The following is a 22,297-nucleotide window of genomic DNA, read 5'->3' as shown; positions in this document are numbered from 1 at the left end:
GCTGATGGCTATCAGCTGGGGCTTAACTCTTTAGTATTCTCTCAGGCTTCCTTCCTTCCTGAGCGAGGGGCGGGGCTGTTTAAGCTTTTGGCTGCTTTTAATCTAATCAAGGGGCTGCGCCTTCCAGGCAAGTCTTTTGTGTTTGTTGTTTTCCCACCAAGAACGGCCTGACCTTTCTTTAACCTAGGGAAACAGAGCTTGTGGTTGTGTTTCAGGAAGGCTGAAGCTGCCCTTTTTAGCAAGGACTGAGCTGACTCTCTCCCTGTATGTGTCGGTGGAGTTTCCTTTTCCCCCTTCTCTCCGACTGGAATTTAGCCTTGTTTACAGTGTCCCCTGAAGCTTTCCTGCTAGGGTGGTGTTGAAAACTAGCTTTCTATGGGCTTCCTTCTCCTAGGATCTGTCTCCTAAGATATAGGTTCTTTCAGGATTTGGCTCCTAGCTCAGGGTGACCTTGGGCTGCCCTTATTACTTATTGCTCTGAGCTGTTTTACTTCAATTTAATAATGGAATAAATGGGAGCTACTTACCCTCTTTTCGCTCTGCTGCTTAACTCGCCTTGACGCTTTGTCAGCTGGGGCCTTGAAGCTTCGTCAACTGGGGCTCCCTCTAGCTCGTGGAGTAGGCTCCCTCGCTAGGGTGCTCTTCTCCCATATTTCCTTCCCCTCTTGGGAGCAGGCTGACTGATAGGTTGAGCTCTCGCTCAGAAAGAACAGCTATTCATTCTCCTTTCTGCCATTTTTAAAAGGCACCTTGCTTCCTCTTTCTTTGGACTTCTTAGCTGACATTCTTGTGCTACTGCTTTGTAATTTGTAAAAAAGGAATAAAGGGGGGCTCCAAACTTCTCTCTTTTCCCTCCAATTGTGGACTCCCAGGGATTCAGTCCCCCCGGAGACTGCTACCCCTCTCCTAAAACTGAAGCCAGCCAGAAAACCCCGTCCAGCTAGGGGTTTACTAGTGCTGCTCAGGTTAGCCATGCTGGCTGAACCTCCTCCACACTTGTTCCTCCAGCCTCCCTATAACCAGCATATGGCCATAACTGATGGTACAGAATGCGGTAACAGGACTGAATTCCATGTCAATGCCTTTGAGGCAGTTGAGGTACTAGACTGACGCTTGGAGGCAACTGAGGTGCTTCAAGGATGGAAGAGCAGCACTGAGGCATCTACACCTGTAGAAATTGCACTGCTCTTCTGTATACACACACACCCCATAACAGCATCATGTGGATGCCTTGTAAAAATATCAGTAAATGAAATGTTGCAATCCCACACACTAAACAGCCTTTGCCTAAGAAATGTGAGGTTATAATCAGTTTTAAGTGACATTTATACAGATTAAAACAGGGGCAAATTGTTTTTTCATGTGTTACACTTTCACTCTCAGTGCACATAGGTTAAATGTGCTGCACTTCCTTTTTCTCTGTGTGCTTTTTTGTACATGATAACGTATGAAGTTAAAATCCATTATTCTTTACTGTGGAGTACAAGAGCTGCACACACCCCTGCAACTCATGCATCATTCTGCAGGGAACCTATGGCATTTGCTACTTCTCTTGTAGAAACTGAAGTGCAAGAGAGGAAAACACTAATCATGCCCCACAACCACTCAAAGGTATTGCAGTAGAAAGCAAAATGTCTGTTTTGACTATGCAATCAACATAGTTTACTTTAAATAAAGTTGTGGGCTGCTTAATCCCATTGATGCCTGGATCTTTCCTCCTCCCAGGGCAAGCAAAATATCAGCTTTCAACATGCAATCTACTTAGCTTACTAGCTTAAGAAGCGTCCTGTAATTTTTGCAGAAGAAATGTAAGGACAACATTATTATTGGTTCCCTCTGCCAAGGGGCAGTTTTACATTCAGCAGATTTGAAACTCATGATTTAACTCTGGATATACAGGAGCTATGTCAGTCTTGGAAAATGAGACAACACAGACTAGGTAGTATCTTATTTTACCAAGTTCTTATCTTACTAACTTCTGCCTTTCAACAAATGGTGTCAAGGGAACAAAAAGGGCACTACAAAGTATTGCTTGTATGTTTGTGCATGCTTCAAATCAATGAAGCATTAATCATTTCACTGAACTTCTAATCAAGCCACACAGGCAGTCTCTTGAATTGCATACACATGGAGGTTCCATTCAGTGGTTCTATTTTTGCAGCCCAACATGTGAGAACTTCTCATCACATGCAGACTTTGCACAATATAAAGCATTCCATGTGCTAAGATGCTCTCAACTACTACTGCTGCTGTCATGTTTATCATGAAGAAATCCTCCATGTACCATCCCTTGTTGCAGCCATAATGTACAATTCAGCTGAGAATAAAAGCATCTTGACTGACAAATTACCTCCATGATACAGAGCATGTATAAACCTAGCAACACCTATCCATGATTCACCTTTCAGCTCACCCTGCACATTAATTCTTTTTGATGGAAAAGTATATGTACAGCTGCAGGTTTACTTAAATTTTTCCTCACTGATGTTTCAATGGTGTCAGGCATCTGCAGCAGTAACTTATAATCATAGAAAGCTACCTTATACCAAGTCAGACCACTGATCCATTTAGCTCAGTATTGCCTACACACTGACTGGCAGCATCATGTCTCATACTCTGGTGACATGATCCTTTCCCAGTCTTACCTAGAGTTGCCAGGGACTGAACCTGGTTTCTTCTGAATTCAAATAATGAGCTCTACCACTGAACTATAGCCCTTCTCTGAAAGTTCCTCAAACTTCAATAAAACTTCCAGCTACTCCAAATTTTCTTCTGTCATCATCACTGTGGTCCTTGTACACTACTGTTGTTCTCAGTTCAGAATTCAGGGATCATTGTCCCCTCCCTCTTAATACAAGCAAAAAAAAAACAGTGGGACTGTAGTTGACTCAGTATTACAAACCACTAGAAGCTGGACTGTCCTGTCCTCTCTGTGGGAGATGCTAACTTCTACTTCTTTCTCCTTCAGCATACTATAGCATCTCCAATTAACTGGAGGTGTGAGCTCACACTGGCTTTCCACTTCATTAAGCTATATATCATTTTTAACATAGACACCATAAAGCTATAAATCATGTAAGACAGAATGAGAACTAATTAAAGGGTCAGCTAAGCATATAATTTTGAATTGCTATGCATCACAAAAATAACCAAAATGTACTGTATTTTACAGAAAATACTGCAATGTTAAGAAGGATGTTTAAGCAGGCTATTTTCTGTACAGAGAATTACATTAAGCAGCAGGCAATATAAAACACACCAACCATATCCAGGTTTTCATTGTACAAAATAAAATGCAACTCAGGACCAACCTCTTCTAACAGGGAAGTGCTTCCTCCCATACTAGGGTTAGGTTTAGCCAACTAGGAGATTTACATTTAAAAGAAATATATAAATCCATAACACAATGCAAACAAAATGCAAAAACAAAAAACAATAACAGCAACAGTTAAACCAGTGAACATGGTATTTTAACCTTTTTGTACACCGCCCAGAGAGCCACTCGCTATGGGCGGTCTATAAATGAAACAAACAAACAAAAAAATCAGCAGTAAACACTAACAGGAATGGCATGGGACAATTAAATTGTTTTTACATTGCACCAGGATTTTCCTGGGTTAAGGAAAAGTGTTTCACTGTTAAGGAGCCACAGGTAGAGAACCACTCCTGCAGCAATCTGCTTAACATCCAGTGGTGAAAACACTGGAAGAAGAGCTTCTGATGGTGAATTACTCAGCAAACTGGCAGGTTTCACACAGGAAAAAGTTGTCCTTCAGGTAACCAGGTACCAGACCATTTAATGCTTTACAAAATAATATCAGCACTTTGAGATGAGTTTGAAACTACACTGGAAACCGATGTAGCTCTTTCAAGAATGGTGTAATATGTTAATTGTATCAAGGGCCAGACAACCACACCACCATATTTGGGACTAATTGAAATTTCTGAGCAGCTTTTGAAAGGTAGCCCCACTTATAACACATTAACCTAACCCAAACATGACCAAAGCGTGGATAACTAGCAAGGAACATTGTTGGCACACTAACTAAAGTTGATGACAGGCACTCTGGGCTAAAGATGCCTCTTGAACTCCCAAAGACAGGGATGGATCAAGGGCCAGCATCAGATGTCAGCATTATTGGGCATCTGCTGAGGCCCAACATCAATCCCTGGATTGACAGGGGTTCCTGCTGGTCCTTTTTGCTGCTGTTGCTGTCTGTTCACCAGCTCTTTCTGAGAGAGCAAACCGTGAGAGGAGCAATACACCTCTGAATACCAGTTTCTGAGAATGGCAAGTGGGAAACAGTGCTGTTGCAATCAGGTCCTGCTTGTTGGCTTCCAATAGTCATCTGGTTGGCCACTGTGAGAATGGGAGGCTGGACTACATGGGACTTTGCCTGATCCAGCAGGGTTCTCCTTAAGTTCTTATGATAAAAACAAGTAACCACCATACAACTTGTCCTACCTACCTACCTACCTACCTACCTACCCTTCTCTCAAGACCCAGAGCAAGCAAATGGGCAGTACAGGCAACAATAGGAAGGAGGCCCACTCAGGGAGGAGGGCTCACTCAAGAATAGGACATTGCATAGAGTCCCCTGCATATAATGCATGAAAGGGGTTTATTCCATCTTGAAAATTGTTCAAAAACAAAGTAATTGATTTAGAACAAGGGTTTATATTCTACATTTTAATGAAAAAAATACAATAGATTAGCAATAAGAATTTAGATTAATATAAGAAGCAGGGTTTGGGTTTTAAAAACAACAAGAAGCAGCCATGTTGCTCATGATCAGCACCAATGCTGATGAACTTGACACCAATGATATTGAAAGTTATTAACCTTTAATATGGCATCCAATTGTTAGCTCCAAGTGTTGAGAAAACTTAGAATATGATACCATAGCCTGTTTATAAAACAATTAAAGAAAAAGCCTCTCTCAAACACAAACACAGGCTCCACAATAAGCAAATATTTTAAAGACTCTTTCATTTCTACTGAGGAGTAAATTTATTATAGATCCTTCCATAGCTGGCTGGGAGGATGTCAGATTAATATTGTTTTATACTGTTTATGCTGTTGCAGATTTGCTATCTGATTACATCATTCACCTATGGTTTTGCTGTTACCATAATGCCTGATCAGAGTCCAGAGATTTTGCAAAAGAATGCTCATGTTTCTTAAGTAGAAAGTAGCCACTTACCATAAGAAAAAAAAAGACCAAAAGAGGATAGAGATTTGCACAAAATTTACATGTGCTAATTTATATATATAGCTGCAAATTCAGAAAGAATTATTATCATTTAAAATAGAAATGCAACACATGATATCACCATAGTGGGGAAGAGTATGGCCAGGTGAGCTATGTGTTTGCTCAGTCCACTCTAGATGGGCAACTTCAAGGCTCCTTCTGTTCTACCTTATTAGGGTTCTTTATCTTTGAACTAGACAGACCTTCAGTCCTCTTTCAAGTAGGACACATGGACATACTGTAATGACCTAGGAGGGTCAGTTTATTTTTCTTGATAGGAGTTGACTGCCAGCTATCTTAACAGTCTCTGAGCAATGGGGGGGGGAACTACAAAGCAAATATTAGAAAAATGTAAGTCTTCAATAATCTCTCTTCCAAAAGACACCAAAACCCAAGTACTACTACTACTACATTTATATCCCATTTTCTTCCAAGGAGCTCAAGATGGCATAAAACATGGTTCTCCCCCTCCAAATTTTATCCTCACAACAACCCTGTGAGGTTGGTTAGGCTGAGAGACCATGACTAGCCCAAGGTCATACAGGGAGCTTCATGGCTGAGCAGGGATTGAAACCCTGGTTTCCCACATTCCAGCCACCACTCAGAGAATAAGGGAGTAGTACTAAAGTAGTACTATTTGAATTAATACATTGAGAGAAATATGTTCTGCATAGGCATAATTGCCTTATACAATATATTAGGCTGAATACACCATGTTCCACAGCTCAGAAACTGTATTTCAGTGCTGCGGTTGCCCACAATATTTAAAATTTTCAAAGGATGTTGTGAGCATCTTGGAAAAGTGATCACCCCTGTTTGAATGCTCACAAGCATTATTAAAGTGAGTAGGATCCTGCTCACAGCCTGTGACCACATCTGCCCCTGTCACCACACCCCGTGCCTCAACGCCCAGTAACTTACCTTGGGGCACAGGAAGAAAGCAGGTACTCCCAGAGCTGCAGGGAGCCTTCATTTTACCACCAAAGATTCTGGAACTGATTGTTCAAGTCCCCTCATTGTGAAAATGTCTGTGAAAACCCCAGTGGTGCTCTCACTGTGAAAATGACACTCCACTGAAACTCTGAATGCACCTGATCCACCACTTTCTCCAAAACAGAAGGCAAATTGCTGCGTCCTTCTGAGGGCAGACAAAGGAAGTGATGGAGGTGGCTACCCCATGAATACCTTAAACCCTTTTGCAAGGCCATTTACATAATCAAGGGCTTACAGAAGTTCAGCTCTTTTCAAATTGAATACTAATGCTCATGCATCCCTAAATCTTTGCCATTTCGCACATATGGTGACATAGGGATTTCCAGTTCACATCTGCAACACATAATAGTGCAACTCTTGGTGCGACTGCAAATGGGACAAGTGGCTGTTTGAATACTCCCTCCTTCCAGCGTAAACACCCCGCACATTAAAAACTAGCACAATAGCGAGAAGGGGGAAATATGCAACCCCTATGCACTCTTCAACACAAAGAAAAGGCAACTGTGATTTTCACGATTATGTGTTTTATGTTCAAAAGTGGCCAGTGATAGCACTGCAATGTTGAGACACTGTGTGCAAGCAAAGCAAAGCCCTGGCATGTGTGGTTAGGGACATATTGCTTTCATTAAATTTAGAAGAAAAATACTATAGCACACATGATAGAATTATTTTTAATTTTTAAAAAAAATATATTATTTATATTTCAGTGCCTGTATACACAAATGGATTAACCTGAACAGGAAAAACTTTGTGTAAAACTATACTTTAAAAACTGAGAAGTTTGCCATTATCTATAGCACTGCTGGAAAAATGCTACATCCAAACACCAACAATTGGTGCATCATGGTTGGCTGTAACTTTCACAATCAAAGTGTCTGAACAACTACTAGAAGGGGGGGGAAGCCACCCACTCCTGGCATTGTTTACCTATGTTTTATTGAGGGTTATCTGCAAACTGTCAAGACTGTGATGCTTTTAAAAAAAATAATAATGACAGATTACCACCCACTTAATTGAGAACACTCTGCAATAAGAATTTAGCAGACTACTCTGAAATTCATTTTGTTTGTTCTACAGTAGCATCTAAAGCATCAGTGATTTCAATAGGATAATAACTGTCAAAGCAGCATGGCTTCTCAGAAATAACACTTCTCCTTAGATCAAGCAAGTAAACATTGGAGGCAGGTGGCTAGAATATCTCTCTACACAGAACCTTTTAAAAATAAATGGACATCTTCCTATCATATATAACCTCAGTGGGTTTTTTGTGACACTACTCACCCGTACATAGCACCAACACCTCTTTCTTTTACGGCCCATGGCAGTGATTTTGTGCTGGCATCCACAGCAGTTATGCGCTGGCATCCACAGCAGTTTTATATGAGAATTGGCACCACATTTTTCACTGAAAAAAGCACTGCATATCCTGATATAGACATATGATGCAACTTTTCCCAATATAGCATCACAACAGAGGGACAGAAATGGAGATATTACCATATGGTCTTGCATCTAACAAACTTGTACTAATATTCTAATACCAATTCATGTTCTGCTTCTGCTGTTCTTAAAGAAAACTAAAACAGCTACAGCCACGCAAGTGAGCCAACACAATAAATGATCTCACAGGTAATCACTGATTTTTCCCAGTTCAATCTACTTCAAGTGAATACTTACTAAGGCTACAGTCATAGGCTATGACATGATCTCCCACAAGAAGCAAGCAGCTCCTCTGTTTGATGCTCCTACAGCATCTTCCTTTTCAGCCATACCTACCAGGATATGCCACAACTATTGTCCGTCTTGAGCTTGTATGGTCTCTTACGATACCTGTTCCAGATCTTCCATGTTTGGTACTGAAAAAGGCAATTCAGTACCAAACACAAGCCTCTTCTACAACCTCCTGTCTTTCTCTGCCACCCCAATCCTAACACCCAATGCAAAAGCAACTAAACACAGATATTGAAGCTCTTTGATTTCCTTCTCTCCACATCCAGCATGAAATTCCTGTGTTCAGTAAGTCTAGACATACACATGTATTAAAGGTAGCAGAAGGGAAATTAGACATACAACAGGAGGTTTAATGCAAGTGTGGGCAACGTATGAACCTCCAGGTGCTGCTGAACTACAACTTTCATCAGTCCCAGCAAGCATGGCCACTATTTCTTTTCACCCTGGTTTTTTTTCATGTGAATGCTAGCCCCTTCTCTGCGTTAACATTTCTCTAGTTGATTATCATGTATTGCTTTTGCCATCCACATCTACTAGGTCACCAGCCCATCATCTGCAGCCATCATGGCACCCATAAAGGCTTTCAGTGGCACTCCCAGCAAGTAGCTCAGAGCTTCCGGCTCTAGAAATAAACTTACGGAGCAGAATGTGCTGGTATCCTTCAAAGTAATTTACATAAAATGAGTCAGCCTGGCTGCTCCTGCCTATCAGTCTTATTAGTCAATGAGTGAAGACAGAGGTGTGTTTGGGCACCAAGCAATAGGAATCCCTGGGTCCTAAAGAGCTGCTGTTTTGCTCTCCCTTTTAGTGCACTTTTTCTGCTTCTGTCTTTTTTTATCCATAGTTCACCCTTCCCTTTACCCAAATAGCCAGGATGCATCTTTCCTATGCTGGGTTCACCTGAGATCAGGTAGTGCCTAGGAATTATTTTCTGCAAGTACTACTACACAACATGTTGGTGAACGTTAAAGTATCCTCCTCCCTCCAAAAGGCAAATGTGAAACTTTGCTAAGAGGCTTAGGAATGTCTCCTACTTTGCAGGAGGTAAAGACCGAGGACTCATTAGGAATTCACTGTATAGTTAACTTACAGTGCAATGGTATGTGGACTAAAAATTCCTAGGCCTCAAACTTCCGTCAAAATAATGTAGACGTGAAAGGGGTGATGGGTAGAATGACATTGAAATATGCTGGAAGAATATGTTTATTCTTTATTTGATTTATATTCCACCCTTCCTCCCAGTAGCAGCACAGGGCAGCAAACAAAAGCACTAAAAACACTTTAAAGCATCATAAAAACAGACTTTAAAATACATTAAAATAAAACATATTTTAAAATATTTTTTAAAAAAGCTTTAAAAACATCTTTTAAAAAATTGCATTAAAAATGCAAAGATATGTCACAGAACGTTCCGAGAGAAACTGCTGAATGCTCAACCTTGTAAACACAAGTAGACAAACATATGTGCGTAGTGCTGATGAAAGCAGCTTTCTGTGTGCCTTTGAAAAAATCCCTATGTGCTGAAAACCACTTGGGACAGAGAGAACTTTGGGCTTGTGTGTAGCCTCCATGCCTGTCTAAATTTCTCTCCAAGCAGCTGCTTGCTATATTTTAATAAAGTGCCTCTGCCAAGATCTGATTTAAACACAACACAAAGCTCTTGTTTTCTTTCACAGGTATATACGTTTACTCAGAAGTAAGTCTCTTTTGTATTTAATGGGGCTTATCTCCAGGTAAATGGGTACAGAATGGCAGCCTAGGTTTTTGTTTAGTTTTTTTGGAGAAAATCAGGGTTCTTGAGCCTTAAACAGCTGCATGGCAGGCAGAAATTCAACAGGTCAATCCTTTTCTACTATGGAAATACAATAGGAAAAGCCTCACCATGACTACTCTAATTTTGTATTATGCCATGCCTTTATGGTAGCAATTTTGTGTTGTGCCATGCCCCCATAGTAGCCATTTTGTGCCCCCAGCACTCTCTCAAAATTTGAAATGTATAGTCCAAAAATGTAGGTGTCCTCTGTGCCAGATTCATTGTTGCCCTACTCGAATTAAGTATCTGCATATTTCCTCAGTCCCTGCTCCGTATGTACATGCCATCTCCTCCCATTTCCAATTACTGCCTTAGTGCCTTGTCTCCAGTCTAGTTCTTCTGTTATGAATATATATGACATTATCATACCACTGTTCCTTTTCAGGGACTGTAGAAGTTAAATGTCTGAGTGAGGGATGGATGCATTTTGACACAAATTAATTCTGAGGTCATATGGAACATCTATTGTGGAATACTGATAGTATCCGCTTTCATTGGAGCCAAAATAGCACATTTTACATTTTTTAGGAATAACTAGTGTTCCGTTACATTCAGGCCTGATGCCAGTGGGTGCCAGGTTGGGCACAGGGCCAAGGGCCCCTGCAGTCCAGAGGGGCCATTTGGCCCAGAAGAACCCTTTCTCAGGCTGAGGATGGGAGGGTGAAGCTCTCATTCTGTGATCCACAGGAGCATTGGGTTAGGGGGCATGATTCGTAGCCAGGCTGATGCTGATGCAAATCGTGGGCAAGAGCTCTACCTGCCCAAGAAATACCCCCCAAAGCAGCTGGCGCAGGTTTAAATAGGCCCAGCAGCCTCACCTCCCATGTTGCTGCATCAGCAAGCTAGCTGACACACGCCTATCATCAACTCATTGACACCCCCACCACCATCATGGGTGATGGTGGGTGTGCACGTACTAGGGTGCTGGTGGTGGGGCTGCCAGACCTATTTAAACTTGTGTTGGCTGCTTGGGGAGGGTCACCATGAGGACCCAGGCCCACTGCAGTCTCGTGCCCAAGGGCCCAGTCATGCCAGGTGCTGGACCTGATTACATTGTCTGTACAGACACATTCCTGAAATCTTAGCAGATATTCCATCAATCTGAGAGTCACACTTCTCTGCACAGATTCCAGATCTTTTCCATACCCTTTATTCCATAGCCAAGTTTAATCTGGATTTCAAACCTACCACCAGTACACAAAATGACATTTTTTGCAAATCTGCCCAATTATGCTACACTGGTGCATGATTTATTAGTGTCAATATCACTAGTACATTGGGTAATGAACTGTGTTACCTCCGTTATTCTGGATATTACTATTTTTTAATATATATATTTTAAAAAGGTGCCTCCACTTAAGATTTGTATGTAGTTAGTTCCTGGGTCAAGGGGACGTACTTGAGAGGAAGGGAGAAGAGCGAGAGGAAAATAGGGATACGTAGAGGGGAATGAGTCAGCTTGGCTCCCTGTGTATTAATACGTAAATAAAGCTGTTTTAGTTTAGGGTTGCCATATTCCAGTTCCACAAATCCAGGCAGGCTAATTTGCATACTGTGCATATTATCTGCTAATTATGCAAAATAAGCATGTTAATAGTTGCACTGTCCAGTTGTTTTGTTTTTGTGCTGGTAATTACCACCAAAAACTGGGGGAGGATGTGAGGAATCTTTTTTTTTTAACTTACATTTCAGCCTTAAATGCCCTAGACTCTAATTTCCAACACTTTGGAATATTTATTCATTTGTTTGTTTAGAGGATTTATATCCTGCCCTCAGGGCAGCTCACAAAAACAGTAAAAATACACAATCAGCCTATTAAAAGCAATATTGTGACTGAGAAGTTGTCTTAGCAACAACTACGAAATGTGAAATGAATGCTACAACCTGCAACACAGACAGAAATCAAGATTTCAATGTTATCAGTTCAGTCAATAATCTTATCTAATTAACGTCAAAGGTAGCAGTGCTGTCACAGAATCCTTTCCAACACCAGACTATACTCCTGCATAAGTTTGAAGTACCTGAAACACCCAAGCTTATGCTTATCCCAAGCAGTAAACTGAAGATCAGCAAGTAAATAGGAATGATGTATTCTATCTTTAGAATGTTTTATAAGCCACTAGAAAGAACAGAACCTTGGTGTGCAGCAAGGTTTCCCTGTATTTCAGAATACTTTTAGTATACAATGTATATGGAGTTCTGCTAAAAATAGTAGTAGTAGTAAAAATATTTATATACTACTTCTCAACAAAAAGTTCCTAAAGTGGTTTACATAGCAAAATATAGCCTTGAAAGTTGACTGTATAAAAGATAGCTACAAACCAATCATTTTCATTTCAAATTTTAAACATAGAAAATTCTTCCTAGCCCCTGCAAAAACAAGAATTGGGCTTTGAATATGTGAAATAGTCATAAAGAAAATGGATCCTCTAAATATGTGCTGAGTGCATTCTACAGCACTAAAGTCTAAACTTGCCTCTATTAATTTGGCATTAGGAATACGGGATTTCAGCCACTGCTAGGGGGCAGACATGTAGCACCAAAAGCAAAATATACCACATAGTAAGCAAATAACTTTTCCCAGGCTTGCAAGTGTGGGGTGGATTGTTCCATTCCCCTTGGTCTTAAGGTGGGGGGGACACTGCATCCCCCACTGCACTGAATATATATAGAGTTTGTGTGTATGTATATTTGTATATATGTGTATGTGTGTGTGTGTGTGTGTGTGTATGTGTGTATTAGGGTTGCCAGGTTCTTGGCCTGAGACTGATCCTGTATCTTTAGGAGAAGAGAAAGTCAGCCAAGTGCAGGTGTTCTTGCAATACTGTAATGGGAAAAACCAGAAGGTGGAATTCTCCCTCCCCCCTGCACAACTTTTAAAGATACAGAAGACCTCTTGGTTGCCAGACATAGGGTCCCAGAGCTGGTCAGGAGTGACAACGTACCTCAGTTCCTCCCTCTTAAGACTTCAGAATTCCAGAGATTTGTAGAAGGGGTTTCAGCACCAGACATCTAGTTCCAGGTTCCCTCAAATGGGTTTGTGGAAGCAGCTGTTAAAATAGTAAAGATGCAACTGAAAAAGAATGCTGACTCACATAAGGTACTGATGGAATATAGGGTCTCTCTTCTCTCAAATGGATACAGCCCATCAGAGTTGCTTATGGGATGCTGTATCAGAACAAAGTTACCAATGGCCCCACAGCAGTTGCTCCCCCAACAGGTGGATATGGAGGAACTGACTAACTGGGAAAACCAGAGAAGGCAGAGACAAAAGAGGAATGATGGTAACTGCCATGGAGTCCAACCCTATGATGAACTGGAGCCTGATGAAGTAGTTTGGGTTCGTGATAAAAGAACTTGGATGCTCACACTCCAAGATCATATTGGATAGTTATCCCAAAGGGTAAGCTTAGAAGAAATAGCTTTCATTTGAAAAGATCCTATAGAAACAATCCCCCTGAGTCTCATGAAGCCACACTACAGCATAGTCCACCAGCAGAGGACAAGGAGACTCATCCATTGGTACAGGGGCAACTGCATGAGTAAGAACCACAGAAACCTGGTGAACTGGAATCTCCAATGCCATCCTACCGAACCAGGAGTGGTCGGGAAGTTAGACCCCTCCCCCCCAGAGGATAGATTTCTAAGTTTGGAATGTGCCAATAGAGAGGAACTCATTTGGAACTTAAGAGAAAAGGGGGGAAATATGTAGTTAGTTCCTAGGTCAAGGGGAAGTATTTGATATGAGGGGAGAGGAGCAAGAGGAAAATAGGGAGGCCTAGAGGGGAATAAGTCAGCTTGGCTCCCTGTGTACTAATAAATAAAGCTGTTCTAGTTGGGGTTTACCTGAAGTGTTTTGAGCTGTTTCTAAGAAAGGTAGCTCTATTATGCAACAACCCATTGATTTCCCCCTCCCAATGCAGATCACCCAAACCACAGCAGAATAGTTCAGACTTTTCAAGGGGCACAGAGACTATAGGGGGAGGAGGGACTAGGAAACACCATTGTGCACATGGTGTTCTGTTTGCACAATCTTTGGGTCCAAGCCATTCTCCCTGTTATATTCCTTTTTTGACTTTTTGGGAGATGCTGGCATGGCTTTATAAAAATGTTTTAGTATGCACATAGAAGCACTAGGGTTCTTCAACTTTCAGCCTCTCCTCAGAGTCCCTAGAAAATAAATCCCTGAATGAGGGGCAGATGCATTTTGACACATAAATACAAATGCATGTATACTGCATTTTCTTTTCATCACCCTACTCTCATCTGCTTTAGAAGTCTGTTTAGGACTGGCTATTGCAGAACTAATTATCAGCAGACAAAGAAAAACCTTCAAGCAATATATAATAATGGCTTGGTTCATAGGTTATGGAAAATCATAGTCTGGAATACACTATGGTTTACCATGAACAAGCTGTGTGCTGGTGTATACTACGAAATTGCACCTGCTTTACTTCTCCCTTTGTCAAGCCAGTAAGAAACACTGGCTGAACATCATGTGCAAACCAGCAATTGTGGTTTGTTTCTCTCCAAACAAACCACCAGTAGAAACCAAGGTGTGTCCTTGGATTACCACCCATGATTTGCTGGTTCGCACAAAACACTAAACCACTGCTGTAGTTTGTTTCCTTCCACCCCAGCAAACAGAGGAGCAGGTTATGTGTAATTTGAGCAATGTACACTAAGGATTGGATCTGTTGGCCAGTGCCACTTCCAAAGCAATTTGCCAACCTAACAGGCAGTACTGATTATGATTTCATCCTTTATCCACTATCCATTGCTTTTACCGGTCTGATTTTTTCCTCCCCCCTCAAAAACCAATATTAACATCAATATTTTGAAAGGAATTATTAGTATTTTGAAAGAAACTATCAGTATTTTGAAAGGAAAGTGGCTTTGCATCCTCCTCCTCCTCCTCCACTATTATAGACTTGGCTTGCTTCCTCTCTGCTTGGAGCTTGGATTATTTGAGTGGTGGGAGGTGTGGCACAGAGAGAGAGAGGGTGAGGGAGAGGGAGAGGGAGAGGGAGAGAGAGGACTGTACTGCTGTGCTGTGTTGTGCTGTGCTGTGCGTAAAATCAATAAAGGAACAACATATTTGAGGGAATATTCAAGGGAGGAAAATCCAGTGTTGGGGAAAAGCTGTTGCAGTTTGGAGCAAACAGGATCACTCTGCATAGATGGAGAATATACCGACAACTGAAAAATCCAGTACTAAATCTGAATTCAGCGGAATTCTTGCCCATCTCTAGTGTGCACTAATATGCTGCTCCTTCATGGTAAACCATAGTTTATTTCAGACTATGACTTACCGTGACATGTAAATGGGGCCATTGCATCAAAATAAGAATCTTGGCCAGCGAACACGGTGCAGAAGTAGGCAGAGCTTGGAAGATTACTTTAAAAAAGTAATAAATTACAGTTGCAATTACATGGCCTAAAAAAGTAGTAATTACCATTACAATTACAATTGCTGATGACTTTACTTTTTCTCAAAAGTAATCACTACAATTACGTCTCAGTTACCTTTTTAAAAAAACGCATACAATGTGCTGGCTTTGGCTGCTGCACATCTAAGTAGCCTAAAATAACTTTAAAAACAAACATACACATGCAGAGGTAGTAGAATAATTCTTTTTATCCATAAGACAGCATTGGTGGTCTCTCCGCTGGTAAGAGAGGTGGGGAGGGAGGCAGAGGCCACTACTCAGATCTTTGCACGTCAAACCAAGTGCCATGCCACCCCCACTCAGTCAGCAAGCATAATCTCTCTCACTTAACAACCTCCAGGACCCTGCCCTGCCAGCAACTAAGGGACACTCACCCAAGCAAACATTTTCCCCTGAAGTGCAAAAAAGTTAAAATACTGCAAATGCAGCACAGTAGCCAGAGAAGGTGGGGGAGGCCACTTTGTGTGCCAAGTGCAAACACAGTATTCACTCACTCACTCTCACACGTCGTCATCTTTCACCTCCACAGTTCTTTATCTTTTAGCTTTTAGTATTTTAGTATTTTAGTATTTCAGCTTTTTTTAATATTTAATATGCATTTGTATGTGTATACATATGTTTTAATTTTTGATATCATTAATGTATGTTTAAATTGCTTGATATGTGGTTTTAATTGTATATCAGATGTTTTACTTGTTGTGAACCGCCCAGAGAGCTTCGGCTATGGGGCGGTATATAAATTGAATTAATAAATAAATAAAATAAATTATCTCCATTCTGCTGCTGCCTCCTTCTCCTTTTTCCCTCCACTCCATTCTTCACCACCACCATCCATTGTTTTCTCCACTCCACCCCGTCTCGTTCTCCATCTCCTCCCTTGTTGCCTCCTACCCACCCACAGAGCATGAGGGAAGAGCGACGCTGCACAGAAGCCCATTTTTTCACTGTCCAACTTTCACATCCATACATAGAGATTGAGAATACCATGGTCTGAATGATCCTGACTTTAGTGTTCAGTGATACATCTTTGTATTTGAGGACCTTTTATAGTTCTTTCATAGCTGCCCTCCCTAGTCCTAGCCTTCTATTGTCTTCATTTTGGTTAATGACTGTGCCAAGGTATTGATAATCCTTGATAAGTTCAATGTCCTCATTGTCAACTTTAAAGTTACATAAATCTTCTGTTGTCATTACTTTAGTCTTCTTGACGTTCAGCTGTAGTCCTGCTTTTGTGCTTTCCTCTTGAACTGTCATCAGCATTTGTTTCAAATCATTACTGGTTTCTGCCAGTAGTATGGTATTGTCTGCATATCTTAAATTATTGATATTTATCCCTCCAGTTTTCACACCTCCTCCATCTTGATCCTATCCCACTTTCCATATGATATGTTCTGCACTGCATATAGATTAAATAAACAGGGTGATAAAATACACCCCCGTCTCACACCCTTTCTGATTGGGAACCAATCGGTTTATCCATTATCCATTTATGTCCTTACAGTAGCCTCTTGTCCATAGTCTAGGTTGCACATCAGGACAATCAGATGCTACACATTAAGACTTACTGTACTTATATGTACCAAGGTGATATGAATGGAGGCTCCTAGTTGGTGTCCCATCTAGGCACTGACCAAACCCAAATTTACTTAGCTTCAGCAATGTGGCTGTATTTAAGGTGATTTATAAAGAATGCTTAACACCCAAAGATGTTACCTTGATAGAGATTGTTATAAAGCTAACAATAATGCTAATTGCTGGAACTGAAGTGCTCATATTGGTTTACAAGCACTGTGTATCTACAAACCTCAGCAGCTCAAGTTCTCTAATGCATTTTTAACTTGTCAATTAATTTGTTTATCGAGGGCACTGTCAGTTTTTCAGCTGATGCGTTAGAAAAATCACAGCTCTGTGCAGAATGTTAAGCCTGCATGCTAGAAGTTCAATAAATTTGTTACTTCTTTTGTGATTAAACAATAATCATGGCAGGAATTCTCATGAAAAAAATTCAAGTCAAAGGAAAGCAGCCAATAAAAATATGAAAGTTAGTGGACTTGATTAGTTGGCTTCAAGATTGTTGTGTTTGGCTTAACTAAGCATATATTGTAGAATGCAGAAGCACAAACAATTCTCTGTAAAACTATTAAGTAGTTACCATATGACAACTTTATAATACCAAACCGTAATCATAATTACCCAATCATCAATAGAAACACAAGTCTTAAAACATTATGGAAAAAGTGCTCAGCTGCTAGACATGATATCACAAGTATTGTACTCTCCTTTTTTAGTCATGGGTAGATAACATCATCTACCCATCATCATGGGTAGATAACATCATCATGAAGTACAATTTTGTACTTATGACTCCAATACTCTCACTTCCCTTAGGTACTATGAAATATAATTTATATACTTTACTATTCTTAAAGAAAACTGCCCTTTGCTACTACCAGGTAGATGTGTAGTAATTTTTAGTTTACTTATTCTGCTTAAAGAATGTCAATTATTAGATAGGGGTCCATAACAAGGGGTTTTAAGAATTCTGGTTTGACATGAATGGAATAGTAAACCTCACCCCCACAGTGAGATTTGTAGGAGATTGCCATTGTTTGTAAAACCACCATAACAAAACCACATGGCATCCTGTGGCTCACTACAAGAACAAGGAACTTGTACTGGTTACTATAGTATGTTGGTTGGCACTTGGAGTAAACAGGGACCCAGAGAAATGTCAGAAGGGAGAGGATTTGGTTGTAGGGGCTTCTGATGAGACCCTGGAACTGTGGTAATACCTAACACCACAAGGAAATGAGTGATAAGGACATAAGGCTTAGAATGTTGGCATATGTAGTAGGAGTCCTAGATAGTCCAATAGCTTAACACAAGTTAGCCTGATGAGCAGAACACGAGGTCTCATGGTATGATTTCTAAAAGCTGCTGAGAAGTACAAAAAAGGGGATATGTGTCTGAAGGGATGATGAGACTTTTAGGCAGTCTGAAAAGATTGCTTGGAAGTCTTATCAATCTAGGGTTATGCTTGGGAATTTATGAAATTCTTTTGGCTTGATTTAGAAGAAAAGGCTTTATAGAATATAAACTTATAAAGTTTAACTAAATAAAAGCAAAGTGCAAGTTAGATGGGTTTTAGAAGTTTTTAGACCCAAGAACATTGACAGGCAGTTGTTGGCAGTTGCTTAAGGGACACCTGTTTCCTGTTATTCCCAGTGCCTGCAGAAAGAAGAGACCATTGCCCCAAGGGAAGGAGAGGCGGCTGCTGCTGCTGCTGCTGCTGCTGTGGGACCACCACCTCCACCACCCTTCCCTGTGGGACTTCTGCCTGGCAGAACCAGGCCCCAGGTACCCAGCCAGCTAGGACTGATTTTCACCACCTGTCCCTCTTTGGAGGGATACATAAGCCGGCTGACTGAGGTGGCCTGGGAGACCCAGTGCCTGCTGCTGCTTGCTTAGCTGAGGAACACTGCCACTCTATCGCTTTTGGGGCCCTGCCGCTACGGCTACCGCTACTGCTGTCTGCTAACTGTTGAGGCGTCGCTGTTGCTGCTACTCCCTGGATGTATGAGTGTATGAGTGGTTTGTATGAGTGAGGGTGTGATTGTGTACAGATTGTGAGTTTTGTTACTTATTTTTATTTTATTATGTGCCTGGGTGGGAGGATAGTGGATTGGGAGGGAGGACCAGAGGGGGCCCCTGTTAGTGTAGTGACGGGTAATGGGAGGTATGGCGTTGTGAGGAGGACATGTCAGTTAAGGGGAACTCGACCCAGACAATTGGTGGCTGTGCCGCGTTCCGGTCCTCCCCACATCCACAGGATTGCTGGTAGTTCTATCAGCCAACTCTCGGATCTCCGGATGCTGCTTCTTAATGCCAGATCGGTAAATAATAAAACCTCCCTCATCCATGATTTAATTGTGGATGAGACGGCCGATCTGGCATTTATTACCGAAACCTGGGTGAGCGATCTGGGAGGCATCAGTCTCTCCCAGCTGTGCCCACCTGGGTACTTGGTTCAGCATCTGGGTAGATCCGAGGGTCGGGGAGGGGGAATCGCTGTGGTCTACAGAAGTTCCATCCCTCTTGTTAGGCACCCTATCCAGGTGGCTAATGGTCTGGAGTGTCTCCACATTGCGTTGGGTCAGCGAGACAGACTGGGAATACTGTTGGTGTACCGTCCACCCTGCTGCCCAACAGCCTCTCTAACTGAGCTGACAGAGGTGGTTGCGGATTTATTGTTGCGATCCCCCAAGCTCTTGGTATTGGGGGATCTCAACATTCATGCCGAGACCGCTTTGTCTGGGGCGGCTCAGGACTTCATGACCTCCATGACAGCCATGGGGCTGTCTCAATTTGTTACTGGCCCTACGCATATCTCGGGGCACACTCTAGACTTAATTTTTGCCACTGGATTAGGGGATGGTGATCTGGGAGTGAGGGATTTTACATCTATTCCTTTGTCATGGACAGATCACCGCCTATTGAGGTTTAGACTCACAATGTTTTCTCCCCTCTGCAAGGGTGGAGGACCAATTAAGATGGTCCGTCCCCGGAGACTTATGAATCCTGAGGGTTTTCAGTAGGCTCTAGGGAGTTTTCCGGCTGATAAAACTGACGCTCCTGTCGAAACCCTGGTCACTCTGTGGAATACGGAAATGACCCGGGCAGCTGACGTGATCGCTCCGGTGCGCCCTCTCCTTTGCACAGCTCAATTGGCTCCTTGGTATACCCCGGAGCTAAGAGTGATGAAGCAAGAAAGGAGACGGCTTGAGTGCAAATGGAGACGAACTCCCGACGGCTGTAACAATGCACTTGTGAAGGTCTCTAACAAGCTCTATGTGAAGGCGGTGAGGGCAGCAAAGAAGCAGTACTTTGCTGCCTCCATTCAGTCATCTTCTAACTGCCCAGCGGAACTTTATAAAGTTGTTCAGGGACTTTTACACTCTGGTCCTCAGAACGCAATAATACCATCAACAGCCCGCTGTAATGAGTTTGCGAGACACTTCCAAGATAAGATCACGAACTTCCGTCGGGACCTTGACTCCAACATTGTAGCAGTTGAACCTAATGAGGTGTCCGGAGCACAGTCCTGTCCTGTTTTATTGGATGAATTTCAGTTGGTACAGCTCGAGGATGTGGACAAGGTGCTTGGACAGGTGCGGGCGACCACTTCTGCTCTGGATCCTTGCCCCTCGTGGCTAATAAAAGCTAGCAGGAATGGAACAGCCGGCTGGGCCAAGGAGGTGATTAATGCCTCTTTACGAGAGGGAGTGGTACCACCCTGCCTGAAGCAGGCGGTGGTGAGACCACTCCTAAAAAAACCCTCCTTGGACCCTGATAACCTTGACAACTATAGACCGGTAGCAAATGTTCCATTCCTGGGCAAGGTCCTAGAGCGTGTGGTCGCTCGCCAACTCCAGGCTCTCTTGGATGAAACTGATTATCTGGATCCATTTCAATCGGGCTTTTGGCTGGGGTTTGGTACAGAAACAGCCTTGGTCGCCCTGTATGATGACCTCTGTCGGGAGAAAGACAGAGGGAGTGTAACTCTGTTGGTTCTCCTTGATCTCTCAGCGGCTTTTGATACCATCGACCATGGTATCCTTCTGGGGCGACTTGCGGACTTAGGAGTTGGAGGCACTGCTTGGCAGTGGCTGTGCTCCTACCTCGAGAATCGTCTCCAGAAGGTGGTGCTTGGGGAGCATTACTCGAGTCCCTGGGTACTCCAATATGGGGTCCCGCAGGGTTCAGTTCTGCCCCCCATGCTCTTTAATATATATATGAAGCCGCTGGGTGAGGTCATTAGGAGATTTGGAGTGCGTTTCCAGCAATATGCTGATGATACGCAACTCTACTTCTCCTTTTCATCTTCTTCAGGTGAGGCTGTTAATGGCCGCGATAATGGACTGGATGAGAGCTAATAAACTGAAACTCAATCCTGACAAGACTGAGATGCTGTTGGTGGGGGGGCTCTCTGCCCAGATGGTTGATGTCCGACCTACCCTAGATGGGTTACGCTCCCCCTAAAGGAGCAGGTCTGTAGTTTGGGGGTCTTATTAGATCCGCTCCTGTCACTGGAGGCTCAGGTAGCCTCGGTGGCACGGAATGCGTTCTACCAGCTTCGGCTGGTAGCCCAACTATGACCCTATCTGGACAGGGAGAACCTCGCCACAGTTATCCATGCTCTGGTAACCTCTAGATTGGACTACTGTAATGCACTCTACGTTGGGTTACCTTTGAAGACGGTTCGGAAACTTCAGCTGGTGCAGAATGCTGCGGCCAGAGTTCTTACTTGGACTAAAAAATCTGACCATATAACACCTGTTCTGGCCCAACTGCACTGGCTACCAATATGTTTCCGGGCCAGATTCAAAGTGTTGGTTCTTACCTATAAAGCCCTTAACGGCATCGGACTGCAATACCTGGTGGAACGCCTCTCCCGCTATGTACCTACCCGCTCGCTACGCTCGACGTCGAAGGCCCTTCTCCGGGTTCCAACTCATAGGGAGGCCCGGAGAGCAATAACTAGATCTAGGGCCTTCTCAGTGGTGGCCCCCGAATTATGGAACGCCCTCCCTGACGAGATACGCCTGGCACCTTCTTTGTTATCTTTTCGGCACCAGGTAAAGACCTACCTCTTTGCCCAGGCATTTTAATCTTAATTTTAATTGTAATTGTAATCTTATTTTAATCTTTGTCTTCACCTTGTTTTTAAAATGTTTTTATAGTTGTATTGTACCCACATTCACCTGTATTTTAATGTGGTTTTATTCTGTTGTACACCGCCCTGAGAGCTTGTCGCTAAAGGGCGGTCTAAAAGTACAATAAATAAATAAATAAAAATAAATAAAATTGAGAACAAGCTAGCTGACCAGGGCATTGCAAATTTAGATGTGAGTGAGCATTAGGGTTGCCAGGCTCAGGGCCCGAGACTGATCGTGTATCTTTAGGAGAAGACAAAGTCAGCCAATTGAAGGTGTTCTTGCAACACTGTGATGGGAAAAAACACAAGATGGAATTCTCCCTCCCCCCTGCACAACTTTTAA

General features: G+C 42.4%; 1 protein-coding gene across 9 annotated transcripts in view; it reads right to left on the bottom strand.

Annotated features, from left to right (window-relative positions):
* Positions 1–22,297, bottom strand: part of ZNF385B (zinc finger protein 385B) — a 319,282-nt gene that overhangs the window by 285,244 nt on the left and 11,741 nt on the right. For 4 of the 9 annotated variants that reach the window (XM_061608307.1, XM_061608306.1, XM_061608304.1 and 1 more), the window contains exon 2: positions 12,735–12,839. The exons of the other annotated variants lie outside the window; for them this stretch is intronic. The gene's annotated coding sequence lies outside the window, so the exon portion shown is untranslated. The remainder of the gene's footprint in view (positions 1–12,734; positions 12,840–22,297) is intronic. 9 annotated transcript variants of the gene reach the window in all.

This window comes from Rhineura floridana, chromosome 2 (assembly GCF_030035675.1).
Source record: "Rhineura floridana isolate rRhiFlo1 chromosome 2, rRhiFlo1.hap2, whole genome shotgun sequence".
NCBI classification, from domain to species: domain Eukaryota; kingdom Metazoa; phylum Chordata; class Lepidosauria; order Squamata; family Rhineuridae; genus Rhineura; species Rhineura floridana.
The sequence above is the reverse complement of the archived record's forward strand: the minus strand, read 5'-3'. Positions and strand labels throughout refer to the sequence as shown.